The sequence below is a fragment of the Gadus macrocephalus genome, chromosome 1 (genome assembly GCF_031168955.1).
Source record: "Gadus macrocephalus chromosome 1, ASM3116895v1".
Lineage (NCBI taxonomy): Eukaryota > Metazoa > Chordata > Actinopteri > Gadiformes > Gadidae > Gadus > Gadus macrocephalus.
Window position 1 is genome coordinate 5907997 of NC_082382.1, and position 21105 is coordinate 5929101.

General features: G+C 42.6%; 2 long non-coding RNA genes across 2 annotated transcripts; one reads left to right on the plus strand and one right to left on the minus strand.

Moving 5' to 3' along the window:
- Positions 1 to 1548: 1548 nt before the first annotated feature.
- LOC132461379 (uncharacterized) lies at positions 1549 to 2247 on the minus strand. The gene is made up of 3 exons (XR_009526610.1): positions 2110 to 2247; positions 1931 to 2019; positions 1549 to 1829 (listed from the first exon to the last, which is right to left on the minus strand). It is a non-coding gene; the product is annotated as an uncharacterized LOC132461379 (long non-coding RNA).
- A 200-nt stretch (positions 2248 to 2447) lies between these two features.
- LOC132461402 (uncharacterized) lies at positions 2448 to 3125 on the plus strand. The gene is made up of 2 exons (XR_009526613.1): positions 2448 to 2571; positions 2936 to 3125. It is a non-coding gene; the product is annotated as an uncharacterized LOC132461402 (long non-coding RNA).
- The last annotated feature ends 17980 nt before the right edge of the window (positions 3126 to 21105 follow it).

The following is a 21105-nucleotide window of genomic DNA, read 5'->3' on the forward strand; positions in this document are numbered from 1 at the left end:
TCATCTGGAGTGGTTTGATGGTACATGCTGGGAGGCCAGTCAGTACGGAGTTGCAGTAGTCGAGTTTTAACAAGACCATGGTCTGAACGAGAAGTTGGGCTGAGTACTGGGAGAGATAGGGTCTGATCTTCCTGATGTTGTATAGTGTGAATCTGCAGGATTTGGTGACTGTAGCAATATGTTCAGTGAAGGTGAGGCGGCTGAGGCCATTGTCTATTATTACGCCCAAGTTTCGGGCAGTGTTGGTTGGTGACAGGGAGAGTGAATCCAACTGAACATTGATATGGTGGGAGATGCTCTGTTTAGCAGGGAACACTAGCAGTTCAGTTTTTGCTAGGTTAAGCTGCAAGTGGTGATCTTCCATCCAGATAGAGATGTCCCACATGCAAGCAGAGATCCTAGCCGAAATTGAGGGGTCTTCTGGGGAAAAGGACAGATAGAGTTGAGTGTCGTCTGCGTAGCAGTGATAAGAGAAGCCATGGGAGAGAATTATTTTGCCTAGTGAGGTGGTATAGATGGAGAACAGAAGGGGGCCGAGGACTGAAACCTGGGGAACGCCAGTTGAGCTTGTGAAAATTAAAACAGATGACTGGGCAGATGCTTTGGCTAGTTTGAGTGACTCTGACACGGATAGGACTGCAGTTTCTGTGGAGTGTCCATGTTCGAAACCGGATTGCAGGGGATCTAGGAGGTTGTTATTGGTTAGGAAGGTGTTCAGTTGGGTTTGCACACTTCTCTCAAGGACTTAGGGAAGAAATGGAAGAAGTGAAATTGGTCTGTAATTATTTGGTTCAGATAGTTTGAGTGTGTTTTTCTTGAGCAGGGTTCCGTTCAAATTCCCCCTCCAAAAGCTGGATGGCAGGCCTCATTAGGTTTGCCGTTGCCGTGTATTTTTTTGCCTCCAGGAAGGGGTGGTCCTCACTTGTGGCGTAGCTGTGGTCCTGATGTCTGGCACCCAACAACAGCACCTCACAGTGTGGACAGGCCTGAACAATTTCCTCCTTTTGAAGGACCCGGACAAGCCAGCCAGCAACGTAGAACAGGCCCTCCTCCTGGATGCAATCGCCAACAGTCTACAAGTAAGAGAATATACAGTGTTACATTGAATATGAGCATGATCATATGTGAATGTCTTCCATGTGATTTATGACTGTAGCGGTGTGTCAATGCAGTATTTTGTCTTGTTGAGTTGACCTGATCTTCCACAATGTCCGATACCACTGGTTCTTCATCCTCAATCTCTGTTGTCAGGGTGGTAGGGAGGGCCATTGAGGTCATTGGAGCTGTTGAGGTGGAGGGGATTGCGTCCTCTGACATACTGGCTAGGAGGGTTGTCCCGTCATCCAGCTCGCAGTTTGATGCAGTCGATGCAGAAAGAGCCGGTAAAATGTTGGCTACACTCAAACCCCTGAGTGCAGCGGTGAATTCCCTCGCACTGGGATTGTATTTGTGCCCCACTTTGCCCCGAATCAAGGAGAATAGGTTCTCCTTGCCCCGAATCAAGGAGAATAGGTTCTTAATAATCAGATTTTGTTGAAACTGGTCGAAGTTGAGTAGTCTTATTTAATAAATTCGTATTTACAGAGAAATATCCCACACGTGCGCTAACGTAACGCCGAAGTGTCCTTCCAGAAGGAAGCGAGAATATGGCCTTAATTTGTCGGTAGGCCTTTGGGCTGCTGTGTAACAGCTGCAGCCCTAGATCCTTCATGTGTCTGTTGAACCTTCTCCCTCTGTCCTTTTTCCCTGCCTCTGACAGTTGTGCCCTTATGAAGTTCCGGCAGCCCTCAGGACACCTCTGGAGCATCTCCTCCATAATTTCATTGGGACTACGAAAGAAGAAGGTGGTGTTAAAATGCAATATGCATTCCCTTAAATCAAGTGTTGATAATTCTAAAGGCATATTTTGTTTGTCTTTCATTGACATTACTTGGATTTTTTTGGCATGGCAGCTGGCTTCCTTTTCCTGCGTCTTAGCCTTTGCAGCCTTGCAAGGCGTGCCTGTAGTTGTTTTATTCTCTGAAATAACAAAAAAGGCATCCTTTATGTGTGTCTGCTACATAATAATGCTAGTCAGAATTTTGAAATTGAAGAAGCTCAGAACATCACCTGGTCCTTCTTTTCGAGACTGCTGTGCAGAATTGTCACCTGAGCCTCAGCCTGTTCTTTGGTGCCTCCATTTGACTCTACTGTCCCTTCTGCGCTCTCCTCTGTCCTTTCCTCCATTTCAACTGTTGTCTCTAGAGTCTCCTCTGTCCTTTCCGGTATAATTTCTGCTGTCTCCTCTGTGCTTTTCTCTGTCCCTCCCTCTGTGTCTATATACCTGTCTTCTTCCTCAGATTGACTCTGGTTAGCTTTTGAGGATTGAATCAGTCAATATCAAAGGATCAGTTAAAGTTAATTCATTCAATGTAATGTATGTAAATGTTATTTCAGGGGACTGTCTTAATTATTTGTATGTTGGTCTTGGTCTCAGTTATGTTACCTTCTTTTTTTTTTCGCCTTTTAAGAGGTGGGGAGGCAAGTGGTGGCGGGTTGTCGCAATCCACCAGTGTGGGGATGGCATCTCTGGTGAGTGCCACCTTTCCATTGTGCTATTCGAAGCACACACAGCACAATGTATCAGTAAATCTATTAATTTTTATTATATTTAATTTAAATTCTCATTTCTTCCAATATGCACAACTCACTTTTTTAAGGAAGCATTCCTCAAAATGCAGTTCACAGACAACATAGCCCCCCTGCATTAACTCCTCGTGTGACATGGAGTGTCTGAGGTCACTTCGCCTCATGTTTATGAGCCATTTCTTTCTCCTGAAATAGAAATCATAATTGTAAGACTGCATCAACTTAGTTTACATCAGTAAACAATTTCCTAGAGAGCAGTGTTCTGTTGTACTCCTCCTCATGCCTCTTCCTTTCTTGATCTCTACAGTTGGATCTTGATGCTGTGACAACGGACAAGTCTTCTTCCTCTTTTATTATATTGTTGTTCCTCTGTCCTTTTTTCCCTGCCTATGTTCAGTGTTGTTAAATCATTTCTCTTTTTTTTTAATTATTTACTATGTTACTGTTCTTATTGTGTTCTTGTGTGATGTTTGAATAAACTTGCCTGTTGCAATGTTGGTATGTTTGTATAATTACTGTTATACAACTGTTACTGTTTCAACGTGACCTAGACCATACTTCTCATTTAACAAACATGTGTAGCTTATAATGTGTTGCAGGGCAGAGCAATTCTATTCAATGGCTTAAAACAAACCCATCTGTAAAGATCACTGAATGCATAGAAATCAATGACAAGTGGTGTAGATGGTTTTCCCTCTGTGCAAGGTCATTAGCCCAATGCCTACAAAAAAAATAACTACAGTAATAGCAGATTTTGAAGTTGTTAAATCGTTAACAAACGATTTATATGGGACAATCGGTTAAGGTAATTTAAGTGCTTGAGTCTCGAAACTTGAGAGAATGTCTAGCGCGCAACTTGAATAAGCCATGTGCGATTTTACCCGGGCTCCAGCGCAACTTTCCCTACCAGGTGCAGCCTCAGGAAGCCTAGGACCATTCATACAGGAGCAAGCAAGAACGTTACCTTTTTCTTTCCTTGGGAAACGAAAAGAAGGACAATCCCTTTCCACTGTTGGAGCAGTTTATCATTGCACATTTTCTAGGCATTTTTTTTAACTATCTTTATTTTCGAAAAATGGACAATGACAGATGAAATGATATTGAGCGGGACATTGACTGTATAATTTAAGGTGGTCATACTGTACCATGTATACAACACATTGAACATTGAACACGAGAAATGGAAGAAATTCCATCTATACCCATGTACTTTCACCATACATAACTATATAAAAAATAAAAGGGCCTGCAGGAAAATATAAATACAGTACGCAAAAATTAACTTCGACGGAAAGTCCTCCTTAAGATAATGTTTCCGATGCGCTTCAGCTTCAGATGCCGTCAAGAGGGGTCTCTGGTCGTAATCAGTCGCAAGTCCGTCCCTGACCAATCAGCATTCATCAGCAGAATGCTAGCGTATACGGCCAACAACGGCCCAAACTGTAAGAAATCGAAAGGACATAAGTGCTCATTCATTTGACTTTTGAACTATAATCTATATTGAACTTGCCAAATCTACAATAAAATTTGCGATATTTCAACGACAAGCAGGTGAAAGAGCCGTCGAGCCGAAATTTAGCCGTCTAGCCCCATTGACTCCCATTCATTCTGGACTCGCCCGCGATCACCCCCAGTGGATGTCTACTGGAACTACAACCAAGATCGGTACAATGGGGCGTATAGGGAGTGCCCAGGCTCTTCGTAGACGGGCTCTGATACTGCTTAGTTTTCAGCTGTTTTCATTGAAGACGTCAGCCCATTCTGATACACTTCTAGACATCGTAACTCATTCATTTTTCCACCGTTTACCATCGTTCAAACCATTAAAGAAATCTACACACTTGTATCTTCAATACTATCGAAACGGAATTTTGATAGCATTTAAACTTTTTTCAGAATCAGTTTTAGTTTCAAACCGGCATCGTTTTCAGTTGCTTATAATAATTTAGGTCACCATAGCAACGCCGGTAAACAAACCCCGCCGAATAGTCGAATCTCTGGACTGAAAAGGCAGATCTTATTAGACTCAACAAAAATCAGAGTCGCGGACCCTGAATGAATCTGTGTAGACTGGCAGTTTACACAGATTAAGATGTTCAAATGTATTTAAAAAAAGGTTAAGCTAAAACATGCTTAGATAAAGTTGTTAAATTGTGTGAAGAAATGTGTTTAAAAACGCACAAAGATTTTGTAATGTTTCAGAAATATGTTTAAAATCTTCTGACGTGTTGCTGAAAAAATATGTTTCAAATGTTTCAAAAATATGTTTCAAATGTTTTAAAATTATGATCAGAGATGTATAAAATGTTTAAAATAATTAAGATAGCTTTCAAAACACAGGTATTTAGAAAAAAAAATATCGGGGGGGGGGGGGGCTCAGCTGAATTTTTTTTCTCTGAGGAGGGGCTCACTCTCTCACACTTTGAAAACCCCTGCTCTAGGGTCTATAGCATATAACCGCGTTGTCTGATTATAGTTTGATTCATTTTTCACAATGTACCAGAACTCGTTTTGAAGACCGAATCACAGCGCCATTTGTTTCAATGGGATTTGCGACGGCCTATACACTTTCAACATAAAGTGTACATATTTATAATTTGAAATTCGTCCCAGCCTTTATACCACAGATACTATAGCAGGGTATATGCAGGAATCATAGAGATGAATTTACTACCTTTTACAACCTTTTTACTACCTCCACAATATTTTTTACTACCAACACGACATCAAGCAGCAGGGCGGGGAGTATGCAAAGTACTTATTATAAGGTATAAATGTGACACTGCCGCGATCCCTGTAGCCCTAGTGCTGCTGCTGCTAGCACCGCAAAACAACGACATAGAGAGTAGAGGTCTTCACTCCCGCGGGACGCGACGCAAAATAGTGCAGCGTGGGGCAAAAAATTAACTAGGTCATTTTCTTAAGGGACTCCTCCGCAAATGTGGCCAAGGTGCAACGTGGTATGAACACCTGGACTCCATGGCTCTTCTTTGTGGCTTTCCCAAGCAGGAGGACAGGTTTATAACCTGCTGCTTGAAGCTTTTCGAGCTGTAAGGAAATCACAGTATGTTATGTTTTGCCTGTAGTAATCAATAAAAAAAGACCAACTATTCAAAGCAATAGTGATTCAGACAGTTAAAGGTACAACATAATTAATCTGAATTGTCTACATACCAGGAGGACCACATCCTGCTTTATACTGGCCATGTTGTGGTTATTTTTGCAGGAAGACGCCCACTCTTCCCGCTTTGCCTCAAATTTGCTCAATGCAATTTTGAGGCGTTTTTTCATTGGCTGGAACATCTTGCAGTGGCTGCATATTTTTTTTGGCGCAAGGCAGAATGGTTTGGCAGGAGGGGCATGTCTTGCTTGTACTACCTGATATATTGAAAGATAACCTAATTTACAAAGACACAGACAAACCGAATGGATAGATAAATAAAACAGATTAGATACACAGATAGTAGATAGATAAGAAAGATTATAGATAGATAAAAATATCAGATTGGCAGATAGATAGTTAAGATGTATGATGCTTATTTGAAGCTGCAGGGCGAAAAAAAGTAAATCACTAAAAACAAACTATTTTTTACAAATGGCCGACTACATTATTTAAATTACGTTTTAAAATGATTGTGCAATATGATGCTGTGTATGGTACTTACCTAAGCCTTTCTCATTGTTCAATTTAAATTACTAACGAACTAGCTAGCCTACCCGAGGAACAGGTGGCGAGCTACATTAGCCTATGAAGCAACGCTTTGTTATCTGTTATTAGCTGTTAATACCTGTTAATATTCTTTCACAACGGCAATACAATTATTTGCACTATCAACTCCATAATCGTAGTATTTCAAGCATTCAACCGTTTTTACATAGCAGTCAATCACCTAGTTCACTGGTGTAGTCCAGGGTATACGCGGGTATACGGCGTATACCCACTTATTTTTCAGTCATCATTGCGTATACCCACTTCTAAATCCCCCCAGAGGCGCACCATTCAGAAGTATCTGCAAGCCAAATTGCCCACTTTTTTGCGTTCACACCAAATGCGACGGGGCGACAAGATCCCATACTGTGTGTTCACACCAAACGCGACGGGGCGACAGGATCCCATACAAAGTGAACGTATAGACGCGTTTCGGGCGAATTTTTCGAGAGAAAAACCGGCGACAAGTTTTGATTAGTCGCGCCATACTTTTGCCGTGCAAAGGCGAGCGCGTTCACGAGGATTTGTCGCGTGAAAAATTCGCTTGAGTTCAAATATTTGAACTTTGTCGCGAATTTCGCGTGATGACAGCCAATCAGCGTTCAATAGCGTGGCCACTGAGTCACATGTGTAACGTAACAGCCAATCAGCGTTCAACCATCAAACTCAGTGCAGTGCAGTCCGGGGTGAACTGCAGCATGGAGGAGAAATTGAATGTTGCCGTTTGCGATTCCCGGAGCTCTATATACAATATAATGGTATATAATATAATATTTGTATGCATAATATCACGGCCAAAAGCTCTGTGCGCCTCCGGATGGCCGTAGCGCGGGGAGCTCTCATCGGGATTGAGCTTCTCGGGGTTTGTTTACCGGCGTTGCTATGTTTCCGGTCTTGTGTGTTCCAACGGTTCATTAGGTAGGCCTATCTAATAAATCTCTGTCTGTTCAATACTTCATTCACTGCCTCTTCCGTGGTCATTGCAATATTATGAATATACTGCGTCGGGTCCTCCGACGTCTCTCCCACTTCCACAAAAGGTAAAGACATGCAATGGTGGTTATCTTGTTGTGGCGCGACAAATTCGACAAAACTTGCACAGCGACAGATTATGATGTGTGGCGCGACAAAACTTCGGCGACAACGCGAACGGGCGAAAAATTTTGCGTTTGGTGTGAACACACAGATACAAGTAAACGTAGAGACGCGTATCGGGTGAATTTTTCGCGAGAGAAAGTTTTGATTTGTTGCGTCACACTTTCGGACAGGCGAGCACGTTCACGAGGATTTGCGCAGCGACAAATTCGCTCAAGTTGAAATATTTCAACTTTGATGCGAATTTCGCGTGATGACAGCCAATCAGCGTTCAACAGCCTGGCCACTGAGTCACATGTGTAACGTAACAGCCAATCAGCGTTCAACCGTCAAACTCAGTGCAGTGCAGTCCGGGGTGAACTGCAGCATGGAGGAGAAAGTGATTGTTGCCGTTTGCGTCTCCCGGAGCTCTATATATAATATAATGGTATATAATATAATATAATATAATTGTATCGATATAATATCACGGCCAAAAGCTCTGTGCGCCATGACCCACGCTACTCTGCCTCTTATTGGCTAATACTCGCTGCCTTTACTGATTCAATTGTTGAATAATTTGAATGATGATGTTCAATCATCATTTGATATTTAAATATATATTGATATTATATATATCTAACGAGATGATTGATGTGGAAGAGAATAATGTGCGTTTTTTTAATCTAAGGTGAAATATGAACAAGGATGCATTTTCAAATTCAGATCTGAAGTATTTTATTGAAATAAATGTTAAAAATGACTGAAACACCATGTTTGCCTCATCTATATTTTACATTCATGCAGGCTGCCTGTGTGACCAGTAATACCTACAAACTGCTCCTGATCTAGTCATGTTAACTTTATAATAGTGGCCCACTCTGGCCCATGCTGCAAATCAGCTGTTCAAAGACAGTTTACAAAATAAATGACTGACTTGCCAAGGGAGAGAATAGGTGTCATTCCAGGAATAAGGAATAGTTCACTCAAAATGCATAATTGTCTGTCACTAGTCTGTGGGCCAGTGTTGGTATATTAATTTCATAATCCTTCCTCCCTGAGATCAAGCAGCAGAAATTATGTGACAATGAGCAAATACTACTGAAGGATTTTTGGGTAAACTAAATAGAGTAGTCTCACATGTCACTGTTTCTAGGGCGCTTTTCTGGGCTGCGTTAAAAAAGGGCAAACATTTAGAGTCTACCCACTTCCCCAGGGACCACTACACCACTGACCTAGTTGTACTTACGTGACACAAACCAGTACCGCAAACTTTCTCTCACTCCTGAGATGACGTCTTTCTTTATAGGTTCATGGGTGACGGGTCTGATGCGCCGATTTCCCATGCTGATATTTCCGGAGATTCTCTGGCATCTTCGACAACTTGTCGCCAACAACTATATATATATATATATATATATATATATATATATATATGAAAAATAACATACAATACAATTATTTAGTTATAGGCCTAATAGCCTAATGTAAGGACCTCGCCGGTGACATAGGAAGGTCCCTCATGGGACCTCTGAGATCGAAAAATATGAATGGGTTTCAATGGAGAGAAAGTAATTATTTTCTGGTCCCCGTCTTTATATGCCCTGGATTACACATACGTTGTTTGTGGTTTGAAATGATAATTTTTCATGCCAAGAGTTTGACCGTTTATTATGCAATTTTTCAGTTAAAGGCTGTAGAGAAACTAATGAGTTTCACCTCACCTCACCTTTTATCCTCCCCTTGGAAAAAAGCGGTGAAGTGGAGCAGAGAGATCGCCAAGTCTGTACCAGAGTGGTGGTGTCGTATATCATTCATGTCTAGAGCAGCGAGGGGCTGTTTTTGAGGAGGTCTGCTTAAAAAAACCTGAAATATTGACATATATATACAGTAACTAGGGTGTACCATTCTGAAGCCTCTCTCTCTCTCTCCCTGTCCCTCTCTCTCTCTTTCTCTCTCGTTTCGTTTTGTGGAGCACGTTAAATGTCTGAGAACGCTCCCATTCAGAATGCATTGGTTTACATTTCGTTCTGTGTAGCGCGAAAAAAGTCGGACTATCGTGCTCTGGGACACGATTCAATAGATTAACGTTTCTGCACATGAGCACGAAATCGCGTGATACAGATAGTCGATATCACGGGATTTCGTGCTCATGCGCACGAACGTTAATCTATTGAATCGTGTCCCAGAGCACGGTAGTCCGAATTTTTTCGTCGGATTCAATGTGTATAGGGCATGTGCTGCCCAACTTCCATAATGACCTTGTCATGTTTTACTATGTCTGTGACCGAACCTGGATTCATTACACTGAGAACTTTCCACAGTAGCTTGCTCATATGTAACGGCACAGGCCCAGTGTATGTGCATAAAGCCTGAGCGCGGGTTTGTCCAGGTTTGGGGTTTTTTGTTGCAGGCTTGAGTGTGCAAATCCGCATGTGTTGCCAGAATCTTTCTGGAGAACAGCCCTTGGCAGTATGAAGTGCATGAAATCAACTCCCTGAGCTTGTTTTGGTGGTCATTAACACGGAACATGTTGCCCCTTGCCCGTCTCCATCACAGTGGCATTATGTGGATAGTTGCCTTTTTTACAAATGTAATCCAATTGTCTTTTTCTTTCCTTTGACCCCTTAGGAAAACTAAACGCTTTTGCCACATCCATTTTGTTATTGTGCGCACTTTCAAGATGCCTTGATATTTTGGCATATGGCTTGCTGCAATACACACAATGCAGTCTCTTATTGTAGACGATTGATATCGTTCTTGTGGAATGCCCCAACAACCACATCGTCATTAGGGTCCTGACTTGAGCAGGGTTGTGCCTCTTCTGTGATTTTACAGCCTGTACTGCTGTGGATTGGGTTCATTGGGTGTTGTAATATCACATAAAATGGGACTACAGTCACTTAGTAAATAATCAAGAGACATGCGTGCTGTTTGTTTAAGAGAGGCAAGTGTCACTGTCCTCTTCTGCGGTGGATTCTGGAATATACTCTTTCACTGGCTGAAGTACTATCATACGGATAAGAATCTCCCAGACATGTATCTTTCATGTAAAACATATTTTTTTTGGTATGTTAATCCCAGTAAATCAGGTGCATTATAGTTTATTGAACATTTCTAAATGTTGATCCAGCCATATAATGAGAACTCACAATGATGCTTTTTGTCCGTCTGTGTCTTGGCAAAATGCTTTTATGTTGGAATTCTCTCTCCGTCTGTAACACAAGAAACATTTGAGGTCATTATGCTATTTTGTAATGAAACAATAAATTCAAAACGCATTGGAATATGCCTAATTTGACCTCCAAAATATTTTTTTGAAAAAGTACAATGCATTGACACAAATATTACACTGCAACTTCAAGGTTGGGAGTGAAGTTAACAGTCTTTCCAAAAAATAGGAATGGAAAACAACGAGAACATCTTTATAAAGTATTGATGTTAATCATTAATTGATCAACTGCCAATAATAATTTAAAAAGTATTAACCAATAAAAGAAAATTTGACAATTGCTTTTATATTTTCTCTTACCAGTATTGGATAAAAAAAGTTAGACTAATGTTTTGTGATTTTGTAATGTAGTTAACATATCGAACATTTAAAAAAAAATTGAATAATTGATCAACTATATATACAGTCAATGTATACACACAATTGAAAAAAACAAACAATTTTGGCACATTTAAAAGATAGCCATGGTTCCTTTGACAGTGGAAGTTATTGAAAAGAAAACTGTCTTGTCTTGTTGGGACATTTTACACACCTGTATGTTCTCGGTTATCAAATGCTTAACGAAACATTTCACTGAAGCAAAACCATCGCAGGTGCATTGTGGGGTTTTCGTGAATGTCCCAGACTACAGTGACATTTTGACCCGGGAAAATGACTCATCAGGGTTTAGATGTGTCCTAAATATCCCTTAATCATTAGCCTTACACAAGTATTACAGAAAACTGTTTGGAAGACCGGATGCATAATAGATTCCCCTCAGAATTATCATATTCTTTTCATTTACCTGCTTAAAGAAAACGACAGAAGACGCCAAGGTGACTTGAAGAAACTAGAGGTAAATATTAAGTGATGGACATGAATTACCTGTTGAACAGTGCCCTCTGAACTGGCACCTTCATCCCACTGTGGCTCTGACCTGAGCACCGTTTGGGAGCTCACACACGGCGTGTCAGGTTCACATTTAGTCATCTGCAATTTGGTACAAAAAGTAAATCAGTCAATTTCATGTAAACACTGCATAATATTTTATTATTTTAATACATTTTCTAAAATATATGTCTCATGAGTCAAATACATGCCCACACACCAGGCTAGTGAGAAAGAATTATACCGTCATATTTTGTCAACCTATGTCTGCTGTCACATAGACCAGTGGTTCCCAAACTTTTTGTGCCCAAGGCACACCAAAGGACAAATAAAAATTTCAAGGCACACCTATTGTGCAAAATAGCCTTATAACACGTGTTATCACTAATATCATCTGTTTATCTGTTAAGTTTATAATTATTTACTAATGCCAAATAAGATGTGACAAAGACAACTATTCTAGTCATGAAATATTTATCAACAAAATAAATCACAAAAATATTTAAACTATCAAATTGGGCTTAATCAAACACACCCATTTCAACCAGACAGGTGAGGCAAAGGAAACAGAAATTCAGCAGAGAACTGTCCATGAGAAAGCTGCATGGTCCTGAATCTGACCCACAAATTATAACTAACATTTAGAATCAGGCTTTTTTTGTAAATATTCTGCCTACTAACAAATCAGTGGGACACATGTGCCTGTCGGGGCGCACAGATTTTTTTAATCCTTGGTGGCACGGAGGAGAGGGCCACTCGCAAGTCCTGCTCAACAGTGAGCCGTGACCTGGTCTTGTTCTTCATGTAAACAAGAGTGGAGAACGCCAACTCACACAGGTAGGTGGTGGGGAAATGAAGAAGTTGGTCGATAGCGTGGTGGGAGATGGTTGGATATTCTGATGCACAAACCAACCAAAACTGATCGAGTGTGAGCTCACTAAATTTCAGTTTCAGCGTGCGGTCCGCACGGAGCTCTGCGCTCTCCTCTCTCTCCTTCATAGTGAGCTTCTCGTTTGAGGACTCGGACTCCTGGTTGAATGGGTCTCGGATCCAGTCATTGTCCTCGATGTACGCCACACGTGGAAAATAGCGCTCAAACCTCTCTTTATTAAGGTCTGAAGGTGTTCGGCATATATAGCGCGCTCACTGGCTTTGATGTGTCACAGTCAAAATTAAATTCCCACCTGCGCAACTGCGCGAAAAGCGAAATGTGGGATCCTCTTTCAGGATTTTTTAAATAGTTTTTAGATAAAGAGTTTGCCTCTGTATTATGGAATGAGTGCATTCAAAGTAGTATATAGTAAATTAAAATAATTATTTTTGTATAGTTGTATACTATATTGCAGTAGGCTATGGTTGTCACAAAATCCCACGGCACACTTGGACTTGCCTCACGGCACACAGTTTGGGAACCACTGACATAGACTATGCCTAGTGGGGACATTTCACACATCTTGAAAAAAATTGTGAAAAAAAAGCTTGTATCCAAACATTAGTCACTGGGAACATCTAGCTGCAAAGCTGAAACGTTTAGCTGGGAAGCTAAACCGAATCGGCTGCAAAGCTTCAATAAAATAATACAACTGGCCAGTCTCCAAACTGCAGTTAAACCATGACTTCTCCCCCTCCTAACACGAAGGACAGAAAGCTTGGACGGGTGTGCGTTTCCGGGAACCATATATCTGAGAAAGATACCCACCTCACCTACAATGAGTGCCTCGGGCTGAGACATGCCCGAGAAGCACTAGCTCCTATGGGTACCTGCGACCACTGCGCACGACTCCCAATGAAAAGTCTCTGGCGTTGGCTAGCTCGCCATGATAGACTGACAGACGAAGACCCATTGCTGTCGGAGCCCCCCATTCCTAGTGGCCATACCCAAGTAGTCACAGCGGGCGCAAGCACCGACAGGGGTGAAAGGATGGAGCAAGAGAACCTAAGGGCGATGTATGGAGTTAGAATCATGCCAAAACCCTGCACACACGCAAAACGTGTTTTGCTCACGCATAACGATTCACACGCACACAAAACGTGTTTTACTCACACACAATGATTCACACACACGCTCAGTGTGGTTTGCAAATACAAAACATCATTCACAAACTAATGCATTTTGCTTCAGAAACAAATACAGTATGTTTTACACAAAGTACAAAAAAAATCCTTCATGTACACAAAACAATTCTACAACGAACACGAAAGCTGCGTGTGGATCGGAATGCATTTGCGCACGGATCGGAATGCATTTGCGCACGGATCAGCAAGGCGGAAAATTAGTGCCAAAAGTCACGTGACAAACAAATGTCCTGTGATTCACACTACACAACAACAGGTGGCGTTGTTCCTGCCAAACCGCACGGATTCCGTACGGTTTCTGTACGGTTTAGCACTTTTACCGCGCCATTCTAGGGCCAGTTAGTGGCCTTCTTGGCTTTCCATAGAGTCCACACACGGTTGGCCGGCATCAAATAAAGATTTTGGGGAGAAAAAAAGATCGTCCTGGCGGCCTTAAACTGACTCAACGGCGCCACCTGCTGTTGTGTAGTGTGAATCACAGGACATTTATTTGTCACGTGACTTTTGGCACTCATTTTCCTCCTTGCTGATCCGTGCGCAAATGCATTCCGATCCGCGCGCAAATGCATTCCGATCCACGCGCAGCTTTCGTGTTCCGTACTTGTAGAATTGTTTTGTGTACTACGAAAAGACCGGTTCCCGGTACGAAGGCAAGCGTTTATCCCGGGTGAAAACGCAGAGAGACAACTTCTCCCTAAGACTGAGGCTGGGCCTGCGTGGGCCAACAAACCAGCTGCACTAGTGGATCAGCATGGAGGCAAGCCAGCGCCACTTCGCCCAGGCCCGGGCAAGAGGCCTAAGCAGTCCACCTAGCTCGCTGCCGGGAGCGGGGAGACATGTCTGCCAGACGCACGCTCTTCTCCCACAGCAAAGGCGTATGTCCGAAGAGTCTGCCGTTGCGACTCAGGACGGTTTACAGTTGCAAAACCCCTCCACTGTTGAAAGCCGAAACATGTTTACAGCAATAATATTGTTCCCCCTAGTGCATCCAGGCCAAGGGCCTAGGGCACTGCTTTTGAAATAAAGACAAATAATAAGCCATGTGAGCTCTTTGTCGGCGCAGGCTATGAACAGGGGCAAGCAACGCTCCCTGCCACAAGGGGTCGGCGTTGCTCAACCTGTGGCACGGGCGCCGCAAGTGGGCTCACTCGCACAGCGAATGGAGCATTGGCGGCCAATTGTGAAATCAGAGTGGATTCTGAAGACCATAGGAAAGGGGTACATAATCCAGTTTATAAATTCCCCTCCAAGTTTCTCGAGAATAATACACTCGCTGGCAGTGGGGTAAGCGGCTCACTTTCTTGCAGCAGAGTTAAAGTCTCTACTGGAGAAACGCGCGATTCAAGTGGTTCTGTTATGTATTTTAAGCACATAAGCTGCCCCCACATAGCCACTAAGAAGCAGGATCGAACATACAAGCTGCATTACCCTCACATAGCCACTAGGAAGCAGGATCGAACACATAAGCTGCAATAACTACTCCAGCCACAGATGGCAGTACCTTTAGACAGGTGAGGAGGGCGGAGCCATTACGTCACACCGGCCACGCTCACTTCACATAGGCCACGCCCACTTGACCCTAACAAGCGCGACAGAGAGATTGGAGTTGAGAGACCTAGGCAGACCCGCAGAGAGACATGGGCCTAAGTAGCTCACGGTATTTCTTTCTCACGTGTTTGATACAATTCCCTCCCTTTTGCTTCATAGTAACCATACCGAAATACTTAAACAAATAAAGTGAGTTAAAAGCGACCAAGGATTGGACTACTTTCTTGACAGTTCCACCAGCTTATCATCATGATTTGTCTTTGGTCAATTGGGGGCATTTAGGCCTGTTGCCGGTGGTTGAGCTATCTTGGACATTCTTTAAGGAAATTTTGTGAAGATTGAGGAAATTCAGGGTGAAGGGACGAGAAAAACCCTGGTTCTCCCGAGAGTTGTCAGATACCATCCATCAACGTAATGTGGCATGGGCCAAAGCCAGAAGAAGTGATTTTGCATCTGACTGGTCTATTTTCAGGCAACTAACAAATGCACTTCTCTTATGAAAAAGGCTGAATCTGAATATTACTTATTTGTCACAACTGAGAACCTCAGTAATCCACAGAATTTTTGGAAAGTGATTAAGTCTTTATCTGTATTAAAAGCCCTCAGGCTCTTCCAACATTTGTTCAGGCATGCAAACTAGTCACCTTTCGGCAAAATTCGCACGAAATTGACCACTTGTGTGATTCGTGGAGATCCGTTGAGAAAACATTATGGGGGTGGGGGGGGGGGGGGTCCTGATGGCCAGCCATGGAGTCCTTGTAGCGCCTGCTAATGGAGAGGCGAGCGGACAGAGAGAAGGCGCAGCATTCTGTCAGGCGGCACGACAAGGGGCGCACTCCCGTGGAACTGTCGCTTCCGTGCTCGTCGAACGCATGCGCACGCTCGTGAAGCCGCGCGGCCAACCGACAGCGCGAGCGGAAAGTCGCCTACCATCTGAAACGGCCAAGCGTGAGCCCAGCGGAGCCTTTAAATGCCTCGTTTCCACTGCCGGTAGGCAAAAAACAAATCATTCTTGACTACAGCCAATTATAAAGATACAGTAAAATGTATCTCATGGTAGGCCGGATATCGATCGCCGCGGCAGCTACGTAAACATCCCAAAGGTGAACGACGAGAACTGATTCCCAAAACAAACATAACAAAAATATGGTCACGTAAATAAAATATACAAACGAACAGAGCTTCGTCTCCCCGCAACCTTATATTATCTAAAACGTTCTCATCGATTCAGCCTATGAGAGTGCAATCGCGTTGCCATGGCAACGCGAGGGTAAACAAATGATAAGGCACCACCACACAAGTTAAGTAACGATCGCTGTAGGCTTCAATATCATGCAAGCACTTTGTTTTATTTTTATTTTTTTCTACATCACAATTGCATGCTTTAATAAAGTATTGTCTTCTTTAATAGGTCCATGCTCCACCTCCTTGTTCGCCCAAGCTAACGTTTTACGCGACACGTCCATTGTCCAGAATAATACCTCGCGGCTTGTTTTTATCCCCATGTCACGCCCACTTTTGGCGGTGGAAACGCGAACCGTGCCGCAACTTTGCGAACCGAACCGAACGCACCCTCCGGTGGAAACGCGCCAAAAGAGAATTTTTAAGCGGGTCACCAGTTGATACATACTAGTCGATATAGCCGAGAGAAGTCGCTGTTTTGCATGCTGCAAAACAGCGAAAGCGGGCCCTTGAGACACTGGTGACGAAAAATAAATAATGGCATACTCTTATTGCCCTGTCCTCCCACCTCTTTTTATTCTTCTCAATATTCTTTCTTAATTTTGTAATAAGTTATGTACCTATTGGGGCTGCCCTTGCACATAATAAATTAATGCTTTGTTCGTAATTGTGCGCAGTCCTGTAATTTTTTTTAGCTTGTGACTAACCCTAATACATTAAAAAATGTAAAAGAAAACTCCCCGGAGTATAAACCTGGAACCCTATAGTGGGTCTGTGTTTTTCTCAGCTCACGCATTATTCTCACCTTTTTCACCCCGAGCCAGTTTGCATGCCTGTTTGTTCTGAAAGACTTGGCCCGTGTCTATGACAAAAAAAATGATTAAAATGAGGTGATCCAGCAGCTTAAACTAACTACAGGCCAATATCAAATTTGTGTGTCTTGTAAAAAAAAAGATCAATCTCTTGTGTGTGATCAACTAAAAGAGTTTCTAAACTCAAATTATCTTCCCTCAAAACAGGCTTCAGGGAAAATCATAGTACAATCACTGCGGCTACAAAAGTGATCAATGATATATTTCAATGATATATTTGTTGCTCTTGATTAAAAGCAGTACTGTGCGTCACTTTCTATTGATCTGTCGAAAGCTTCTGACACTGTGGACCATGCCGTTTCAAAACATAGTATTCTTTGTTTGGGTTTGTCAGATCATGTTGTTTTAATGTTGAGTAACAAATTGAGTGTTAAATATAGAGGTCTGGGTTCTGATTGTCCACAAGGGTGTGCCACAGGGTTTGATATTAGGACCACTCCGGTTCATTGTGTACATTAATGAGTTGGGTAAAAATGTGTTAGATGCTAACACATTTGTGTTAGATGCTAACACATTTTTAGCATCTAATTTGTGTGTCTGGTAAAAATAAATTCAATTGTGTGATGATTGTGTGATAAAGTACATTAGCTGCACTAATGTACTTTATTAATTCAATATATCTGATACATGGAGAACAGTCACTTAGTTCAAAAATAAAAAGCCCAGCATGAATAGTGTTAAAGACAAGTATATATTTATTTGTAATGGTTTTGATGGCCCCAGTATCTGCTGTCCTGGCAGGTCCTTGTGGGTGGAGCTGAGGGCTGAATAGGAAACACCAAGCCAGGGCTACAAACAGCATGGTGGAACACTGACACATAAGTAAGACCAATGAAGGAAGCTCAATCTGTATTTTGAAATACTTTTGCTTTTTTATGAAAATCACCATTTCTATTTGTAATATATTAGGGCTGTAACTTTTTCCAAAAATGAATTTCAAACAAAATTAAAATGCCCCGTAATTTGTTTTGATGGATGTCTGTATGCCTGTAAAGCCGGTAGCAACACTAATAAAAGTGAAGGGGTCTACCATTTTTTTGAAAGACTACGGCAGTTTAGACGCTGTTTAGCGTATGACTGCCCTTCACAGGTCAGATGTTGTTGAACTAGATTTTTACATACAGTCCTGTGTTGTGCAGGATAGCCGGGAGGCGAGTTTATTTTTTGCAGGGTGGTAGCGGGAAGCTCGTGAATATTCATGTGGGAACTCATCCCTCATTGGCTGGGACTTGGCTCGCTGGGACTTTGTCAGAGGGCTTGTGAAAACAGAGGGCTTGTGAAAATCACGAACGCAAATAAATGAAACGTTGTTATAAATCAACACAAATCATTGTATCAATAGTGTGACACATGTTATACAGTAGTTGTTTTTAGACGAGTTAGCATTACGAGCTAACGTTTGTTTTGGCACTTACAGAAAGGTAGCTATAGAGTTGCCGTGTAGGAGGTGGATTGATAGCTGAAAAATCAATATTAAAATTCATTTAGCCCTACGCGAAAATATTCTATGGATAGGCCTACCGATTTTATGGCCCTTCTTTCTATAATGTAATTGGTTGTGGGGTGTGGCAGAACCACTATAAACAAATATCAGAAATCATACGGTTTGTTCTTATCCATCTACACCTAACCTCCAGCAGCTCCATCTCCTCAAAGTTGACATGGGTCTGGCAAATGTTGCAAGCTTTAATAAATCCTGCCATTATGCTCACTACTTCTAGAAACAGAACAGAATGGAATCTTAATGGAAATATCAAGACATGGATGGACAACAATTAGAAAAAAACAACTTGGAAACAATCACCAGCTGCCGAAAGCACTGCGATGCGCTATACATAACGTTATAAAATATAATAAATAAAAAAATGATTTACTACAGTAGCCCATTGTAACACATAACAGTTTCACAGGGGCTTTAAGACGAGTGAGCTAACGTTTGTACTTACAGAAAGGTAGCTATAGAGTTGCCGTATAGTAGGTGGGTATCATGTGTCACATTATTGCTAAAATGATTCGTGTTAATTTATAACAACGTTTAATTAATTTGCGTTCGTGATTTTCACACAAGCCCTCTGACAAAGTTCCAGCGAGCCAAGTCCCAGCCAACAAGTCCCAGCCAATCAGGGAACAGTTCCCTCATGAATATTCACGAGCTTCCCGCTACCACCCTGCAAAAAAAAAATTCGCAGCCGGGAGCAGGCGGAGTCAACGTCTGCAAAGATCGCCACTACTGTGAAAATAAACGGGTGACGTCACGAACACTGGTTCGTCATTTAAAAGAATAAAAAATATTAGCCTCGCCCCACCTGTTTTTTACATGTTGAAACGCCACGTATACACTCCTGCAGCTAAAACTAGTCCTCAATGCTGACAAGACTAAACTAATGTTGTTTTCAAACAATAAGAAAGTACCTCAAATTGTCCCAATGTCCATTCTTGAGGGAAATGTCATAGAGGTGGTTCATATGTGCAAATACCTTGGTGTCTTGCTTGATGACTCCCTCACCGTCAAGCCCCAAACTCAAACCTAAATTGGGTTACTCCTTCTGAAACCACATTTGTTTCTCTTTTGAGGTGAAAAAGCGGCATGTCGTAGACTGAACCGCGACGTGGAGGAGAAATCGTTGCCTGCGATTGTTGACCGTTCTCCTAGCGGAGCCCCGCTGCCCAGGCGGTGGTGCCTCGTGGTGGTGGCGGGCAGCGGGTCACAATCGCGGGCAACAATCCCTTTCTCCTCCATGTTGTGGTTCATGTGCTTCATGACAAAGCCAAAGTTCCTTTCCCCCCAATTCCTTCTCAACCATGGCCGAGATTACCCCCACTACAAGTCTCGTTGTGGAAATACCAGACGTCAGAGAACCCGACGTGTTATAATAATAATACATTTAATTTAGAGGCGCCTTTCAAGACACCCAAGGTCGATATAGACAGTTATGCGCCATAACACCAACAGCAGAACGGTTATCCAACTAACAAAGTGTACTACATTTGCGTTACAGTGTGTGACACTCACACACATGTGGCGCTGTAACATAATTCACACATTCATACCAACAGGCCACATATGTCCTTTGCGACTAGAGAGGTCTCGTACCCATCCTAGGGAGGGATCCGGCTCCTAGGGAGGCGTCCGCCCCTTACAAGAAGCCATTCATTCACGTATCGGTGTTCGACGAACTCAGAAGTTCAGGGCCACGAAGCAAGTTGCAATGCCAACACATAGCCACAAGGGAGCAGCATAGAGACACAGACAACATCCAGAGAGGCGGGAGTTCAGCACCATGCTTAGCCAATCAGATCACATAACTAAGTCCACGCCTGCCCAGTATTAAAGTTACAACCCATAGCCCAGAGGGCTAGAACGCTCCAGGTAACGCATCCTTCTGATGCCCTACTAAGTGTATCTCCACGCGTGCTTATACAATTCCCCTCCTTTTGCTTCATAGTATGCTAGTCCAAACATTACCAAATAAAGTGAGTTAAAGCGATCTTGACTCGGCAGACTTTTTCCAAAAGAACACGGCAGCGCTCGCACAGTCATTGCTCATTGTCTCATTGGCAGGCCAAATTCTCTGGGCGGGCAAGGCAGAGAAAGGAGAGGTAACTTGGCCCCTTATGACGACATATGGGGTCGAAATCTGAGCGTCTGACCTTTCATTTTCAAAGGTGGAGCATGATACCTAATGCTCGTCTTACACCTAACGCCATTTCTAGCTACTAGGGGACCATAGCCAGGCTAGGGGAACTAATATTAATGTTAGGAAACCTCATAAAATCAAATGTTCGTGTCATGGGACCTTTACAAGGCAATGCTTGGGCTACTGCCCTCCTACATTTGTAATCTAATCACACGGAGAAGTCAATCTACCCAAATCTACCCTCACGTGCAGGACACAACTGCACTAGAGACAACTGCT